This window comes from Sphaerodactylus townsendi, linkage group LG01 (genome assembly GCF_021028975.2).
Source record: "Sphaerodactylus townsendi isolate TG3544 linkage group LG01, MPM_Stown_v2.3, whole genome shotgun sequence".
Classification (NCBI taxonomy): Eukaryota; Metazoa; Chordata; class Lepidosauria; order Squamata; family Sphaerodactylidae; genus Sphaerodactylus; species Sphaerodactylus townsendi.
Genome location: NC_059425.1, coordinates 50,797,458 through 50,805,397, shown reverse-complemented (window position 1 = coordinate 50,805,397; position 7,940 = coordinate 50,797,458).

Here is a 7,940-nt window from a genome sequence, read left to right as displayed (position 1 = left end):
CAGAAGTGTCTTTCAACCTGCTTCAGCTAATGAGCTAGCTGTGGTCTTCCTGGACAGGAAAAAAAAAGATCTTGCTACCATGGTGCAAGCACTGGTAACATATTAGATTGCAACCATGCACTCTGTGTGTGGCTGCCCCTGAAGAGTGTGTGGAAGCTTCAGTTGGTACAGAATGCTGTGGCTGGAATAGTGATTGGAGCAGGTGGTAGGGACCATATCACTCCAGTCTTGTGCCATCTACACCTATTCCTATATGAACCTACTCCAACTCTCACATTGTTTATGAAAGCTCTGATTTGTGTGTCACTGCTTTCTGAAGCTAGGTTGGGAGGCAACCCAAGAACAGACCTTAACTCATGGCAGTGACTCTTTGGAACTCTCCACTTCAAAGATACTGGTCTGCCTCTCTCTATTATCTTCTACCAGCAGATAAAGACATTTTTTATTTTGTTCAGAGTTCCCTTATGAAATCTTATGTTTTGTTTAATTGTTTTAAATATTTGTATAGATTTGTATTTTAAATTATATTTTAAATGTTTGATGTGCTTTAATGTTTTCCATTTGAATTGGGACAAAAAAGTCATAGAAAAGTTTTAAATAAAACAAAGATGCTGGAAATGGCTTGCATGTCTCCAGTACAGTGTATTTTTCTCTCTTTTAACTTTTTTTTTACATCTGCACTAGAATTATTTTAAAACTGCTATAGTAAAGCAACTATTTCACTTTCTGGGAAGAAATGTCAACTTGGGCTCTTCTACCCAAACAGAAAACAAATATGTATATGATTTGTCACCAGATGGAGATTTTCAGTTAAATGTCCAGGGAAATCCATAGTGGTAGAGACTAAAGAAATTTCTCTCCTGGAAGGAATGAACAAGGTCAATAATGAGAATTCCCTAATAAAATAATTCTAACATTATGCTATCATGAATCCTAGCAGATATTTTCTATTTTGTGTATAGGCTCCACTAAGATTACCATCAAGTGATTGGTTTGGATGCCCTGCTTGTAGCCTTTTGGGGCCATCTGCTTCACCAAAGTGGAAAACAGAATACTAGAGCTGCAGAGCATTTCCTGAGTCTTTGTAAAAGGTTTTGCTAATCCACTGACAAGAGAAGTACAAATTGATGATTTCCCTGATAGAACAGTGGTGCCCAGACTTTCTGAGCCTGCAGACATATTAGGAATTTTGATACAGAATAGTGTGTGTTACCACAAAATGGCAGCCCCAGGAGGTGGAAACAATAATAAAATGGCTGCTGTTGCTAACATTCAGTCACACAGTGACGATCTTGTGCTGTGGTGGCAGCTGCTGTCAAAGCAACATTGTGAAAAATCTGCCCAGCCAATCAAATCTCCAGTGGCCAATCAGTCTTGCTGGACAAAAGACCTGCCTGGCTCCTGAGCCCACAAGGGGAAGGGCGGCCTAGATATATAATAAAATTAAATTAAATCAATACTTTCTAAAAACACTACTAACCTCCGTGGGACAGCACAACCACACTGGGGATTCCTGCTGTAGAACAAACTGCTCAGGGTTTCAAAAACCTACAGTTTTTTTAATCACCTTATAAGAAATAATGTATAAAAATAAATGATGTAAAATATAAAATAAATATATAAAAATAAATGATGTAAAATATAAAATCGATATATATATATAAAGGCAAAATACCACTGACTGACTCATGCACAGAACTAAAAAACCACCAAACCTACAATGTTAAAATTTGGCACACCAGTTCTTTATATAGTTTAGGTGCTCGCTAAGAAAGAATTTTCAAAATATTCAGTTTTACTCGAGTTATTACACATTTACTGTTGAACTCTGGCCATCTGCGTGAACATTCTAAAAGTGACAGTTAAAAGCCTGCTTGCCAAGTTTGAGGATGCAGTACATGGAGTAAAAATGATTAGTTTAACAGGAGACTTTAATGCACTTTGATGCTCTACTTCCATTTGTCGAATCGACAAGTTCTGATAATGCCCACCAAACAACAAGCACAATTGAACCAATGGTGGCCAAACTGGATTCTACCACCAACCTCCTCAACGCATACAAACCTGTTCCTTATGTTGAAACCGGGAGAAGAGGGATTAAACGCAGAAAGTGATTTACAGATTCGATTAAAAAATGACAAGTAAGGAAAGCTGCTGCAAAATATGCGAAAAACAACCCGGATGTTCATAGACAGGTTGTGAAAAAGTATTCCTCTAACAACCCTCACGCTAACCAGACCGCTACAGCAATACAATACATCAATACAGCCAAAAATACAATAAAAAAGATCAAATTATCACCTTGGACTAAAAAATATTTGTCAGGTTTTCAATATAGATCTCACATTGATTACTGTGGAGGTAAGGTGATTGATCTTGGACTTTGATCACCCTGTGCTTGGTGTGCTCTGCAGTGGCGGGATGAGCCCCCAGGAATGTGTTGCAGTGGTGGTAAAGTTCAGCTCCCTGCCCTACCCTGAACCTCTTCACAGCCTTCTCACTCATCAGCATCCAATGGCAGAACACTTTCTTTCTGTTTCCCGAAAATACAATGGATGCTTCCAAATGACGTCTTTTGGACCTTGAGAAGTGAAAGAGAGCAATTTCATGCCAAAGTGCAGGGACAGTGCAGGTCTGCCACAGGATAGGAATCCTCATGGCGGGACCCCAGCAGCAGCCGTCATTTCTTCAGATATACCGTATATACTCGTGTATAAGCCAACCTGTATATAAGCCGAGGCACCTAATTTTACTGCTCAAACCTGGGAAAACTTATTGACTCAGGTATAAGCCGAGGGTGGGAAGCCGGGAGGCAGAGGGAGCTCCTTATTTGGGCAGTGACATCAGAGGGAGTCACTGCCCAAATAAGGAGCTCCCTCTGACTGCCAGGCTAGCTGGGCACTGCCCAAATAAGGAGCTCCCTCTGCCTCCTGGGGTTTGACAAAGCCCAGCCAGGCACCCAGCAAGGGTGCCTCGGGGTTCCCCCTTCACCCTCCCAGGAGGGCAGCAACAATCGGCTTCCCAGAGGCAGGGAGGTTGTCCCACCCTCAGCCTCCTTGTGATTGATAGAAAATGGTGACTTGGGTATAAGCCGAGGGGGCTTTTCTCAGCCTTTAAACAGGGCTGGAAAACTCGGCTTATATGCGAGTATATACGGTACTTTGTTGGGGATGATAACAATGAGAGGGACATTCAGAGTGCTCCATAGTTCACCTGACAGCTTGGTCATCCTTCAACCAGAGAGAAAAACCAAGAATATTGTTTACAGAGACGTTTTGAGCACAATCTGAGGGAGAAAATAAAACTGTATGCTGAACAAGTTATTTGTATGGCAACGTAGACCACAAAGCTAGGGATGGTGATTATTTGCCTTTTAATGTTTTATCCTGTGACAGAAATTCATCCTACCGTTTGTAAATAGTTAATAGTGTTTATGAATTCATTACATTTGAAACTTTCACGGTATTTTTATCAGGTAACTTTTATATTTCCACTATGTTTTAGTATTCTCAGTGTTTTTAAAGGATCTTTATTTTTATGAATTCATTAAATTGCAGCCTTTAAGGGTATTTTTATGCCGTACGTTTTATATTTTCAGTATTTTTCCAGTATGTATATTTTTATGAATTAATGACATTTCAAACTTAAAGGGTAATTTTATCAAGTATATTTCATATTTTTAGTATTTTCCAGTAGTTTCAGTTTTTTTGGCATGCAAGGGAAGGGGAGTGAGTGAGGGGTGGCATGCAAGGGAGGGAAGGGGAGGGGTCCCGACATCTGGACATGGCCCACCCACCCTAGCGGAGGGAGGGGGAGGGGAGTGAGTGAGGGGTGTCATAAAAGGGAAGGGGATTGAGTGAGGGGTGGCATGCAAGGGAGAGGAGGGAGGAGGAGGGGGCATTTTTTATAATCTCCGTAGCAAAACATGGGTTTCCTGCTAGTAAATAATATATAAAAATAAATGTTTACCCAAAATGAACAAAAGCCCATCATAAAAAGAAACCTAGGCTGTAGCAATAGACCATTTCCCCCAAAGGCTGATTTAACTCAGACAAGGAGTTTTTGTTTCGTCAAGCCATTTCACACCTGCCCTCTGAAACACAAAATGCCAGGACTCAGCAGGGCTGTACCATGCAATTTTTCTTAATATGTAAATAATCTCTTTTTCCCTGTTTTGCATAAGGCAGTGTATAGATTTTTTTTGTATGCTTCAATTTTTGCTTTTGGTTTTTAAAGCACACACAATTTCTCCTTTGAATTTTCAGTTTAATCCACTTGAGTTTCTGCACCACAATTCCCTCTACAGTTGATCTACTAGATGACCTTTAGAAATAAGAACCATGGCATTATAGAAAGGATTTCCAACATGACATCGTTCGATTATGGGGATATTATACTGAAATATGCTTTCTGGAGTTGTAATTTCAGAACAAGAAATGCCTCTGGTGTAAAAAAAGAAAAGTGTAAATAGTCTTGCTTTCAACTATGTATTTTAAAATGCACAAGCACTGCAGGACAATAATTAGGACTAATTTTTTGAAAATATATTGGGCTGTATTATATAGCAGTTATTTCATACATCAAAATCCCACTGCCTCATAATCTAATCATTAAAAGGATCCTAATTTATTGAAACCAGAGCACTTTAGCCAAACCAAGCTTGGCAGTGATTCAGGGTTGCAGATATGATCATTCCATGATGCTGGGAAAGCATACAAATCAAGGACATTGTTGATATTTGCCTATAAGGAAGAAAGGAAAGCAGCATACGACCATATTACATAGATATCTAATGCATTGAGTTGCTCTTAGGTTGAAGGTGTTTTTTCCCTCCAGTAGACACAACTAAACCAAAGGAACATCTTTTCCTTGGTGAAAGTCATGGGCTCCAGCTTCACTAGATCAAGGACCCCCTATTTCTTATCTAGGATCCATGGAGAACTAATCTTGCTTCTCTGCAGTAAAGAAATGCTCTCTTAACTATTCTCAATGGTAGATTCTGCACAGGGCAAATATAACACATGTAGAGAAATGCAGATCATCGGGGTGGGGGGAGACTTTGCACGGGTCCCATCCCCAAAACAAGTTTGCCCTGTTTATCCCCCTCAGCCTGGGATTTTCAAAAATCATTAAACCAGCGATTCCTTAGCAAAATCCTGGGTTGAAGTTGCTCCCGCACAAACAACCATGCAGGAGTTACTTTATTTCCTTCCCTTCTGCTGTGCCGCCCACAGTCAGGGAGAATCCACCTGCCACTATAATATGATCATTATTGCCCTGCCATTGCAGGGAGGTCCCTTTCTCTAATTTTTTTTAAGGTGCAGGTACAGCCAATTATAATGTGGGACGATTGGCATGGCTGCAGGGTTCATTTCTGTATGCCTGCATAGCTATGCGTGTATTGTAAGAAATTTTAAAAAGAGAAGCATCACCATGCGAAGGCACAAAATTGTTTCCATGAGCTCCAATTACTGCCTGCATGGCAGTCATGTGAATGGGAAAAAGGAAAAAAGGGTTCCTTTGTAATGACTGTGACCTGTCAGTGGCATATGGCCCTAGGGACAAAGGGTACCCTCCGTCCCCGGCCGCCACTAATCTGGTCTCATGGGGGGTGCAAAATCGCCCCCCCCATGTGACCAGGAAAATGGCAAGGCAGCAGGAAGTCCTGTTGCCTTGTCGACTTCAGGCACCCCTAACCCCGCTCATGTCATCCCACCCCCGAGTCCCGCCCCCTGAGCATAGTGGGCCGGGCGCCGGGAGAACAGTCATTCTCCAGGTGCCATTTTCCCACCATATGCCTCTGTGACCTGTTACACATTTGCTGCACGGAATCCACCGATGTCATGTCAAAGGAGGGTAAGGAAAGCCTAGTTTTTCAGTATTACTACTCGCTAGTATGAGAATTACTGAAGTACAAATGTAACATAAATATACAATTTACCATGGAAACTGAAAAAGGGAAACTGCCTTTTTTAGACATCTTGGTCTTTCGCAGACCCAACCATCAATTGGGCCACACAGTATACAGAAAACCGACACACACAAACTGATATCTACATAAAAACTCCAATCATCATCCACAACAGAAAAGGGGCATAATCAAAACTTTGACAGATCGTGCAAAATGAATTTGTGAACCTCATCTCCTCCCTGATGAAATCAACCATCTGGACTGGGCTCTGCAGGCTAATGGCTACTCCACAACAGAAATCAGAAGAGCTTTAAGACCAAGAGAAGCCCAGAGGACTGAGGAGAAATAGCCTACCACAGGAAAAATATTTCTACCATACATCAAGGGAATCACAGATCAAATAGGGAAACTGATGAAAAAGCATTACCTACAAAACCATTTTCAAACCCACCAGGAAAATACAGCAAATGCTACGCTCAGCAAAGGACAAGAGAGACCCCCTCACTTCTGCAGGAGTATATCACATACCCTGTAGTTGTGGGAAGGTCTACATAGGAACCACAAAACGCAGCATTCAGACCCATTTTAAGGAATACGAAAGACACTGTCGGCTTAACCATCCTGAAAAATCTGCAGTTGCAGAACATGTGTTAAACAAAAGCCAGCAGGGGGATGGGGCTTTCCAGTGTTTTGCACTGTGTCACATGTATGACCATCTGCCACTAGGACAGAAGTTGTGGGTGTGCCCTCACTGCAATGAGCCCCTGGCACTCAGGAAATGTGTCCGCTCTCTTGAAGCCAAGGTGGCAGACCTGGAGAAGCTGAGAGGGGCAGAGAGGGCGACAGACGAGGCTTTCAGGGACCTAACAGCTGGGTCCCACTCCCAAGGTAACATCTCTTCAGATGTCATGGAGAATGAGAGTCTGGGGGACGTAGGGTGCCAGTCTGAGGTGGTGGAAGATGCTCCCTTAGATGGGACCCCTTCCTTAGCTGGTGATCAGATATCCTCTTGCACTGAGGATACCCCTCAGGGAGGTGGGGGGCTCCTTGTAATGGGTAATTCGATCATTAGGAATATATTCATGTAATTTCATTTAGCCTTTATTTGGCATAAACGTTAGGAATATAGAGAGTTGGGTTTGTGAGAGGCGTGATGACCGCATGGTGACTTGCCTGCCTGGTGCGAAGGTTGCGGATGTCATGCTTCGTCTAGATAGGCTGTTAGACAGTGCGGGGGTGGAATCAGGCATTTGTGGTCCCACATTGGCACCAATTACATTGGGGGGAGAAAGCGTAGCTAGGAGGTTCATGGAAGCTAAATTTAGGAAGCTAGGAAACCCGGTTAAAATCCAGGACCCCCAAGGGTGGCATTCTCCAAAATGCTACCTGTTCCACTGGCGCAGAAGAAGCCCGAGCTAGGCAACAGCGGAGATACAGGAGTCTCAATGCGTGGATGAAGGAGAGGTGGTGTGTAAGGACAGAGGGTTTCAGATTTGTCCAGGAACTGGGGAACTTGCTTTTGGGGATAAAAGGCTGAGGCCTGGCCAGCAAAAGAGGGAGCCGAGGGCTACTCGTCCCCCTGACCAAAAGCACAAGAGGATTCTTAGATGGAAAAAGAAAAAAATTAGAGGAGGCCAACAAAAGAAGCAAAATGGAGTGTTAATGGAATTTGATTTTTTAACTGTCCCCATATAAACTGGAAAAATGCATGTTCAGGTCATAGTAAGGAGAGAACGGTTTCCTGGACATGCACTAAATGACTGTGGCTTAAGAGGCAGATGGTTGTAAGAACCAACCAGGGGAGAGGTGATCCTAGATCTAATTCTGTGTGGAGGCCCCAGGATCTGGTGCAGGAAGTCAGTGTTGTTGAGCCCGATAGGAACAGCGACTCACTAATGCTGTCAGATTCAGTATCTCTGCATGCGAGACAAGAGTGACAACTACTAATATAGTTACATTTACTTGCCTTCAAAAGGAAATTTCTCAAAGATAGAGGAGGGATAGTGCTTGGGAAGCTGAAAGGGAGAGA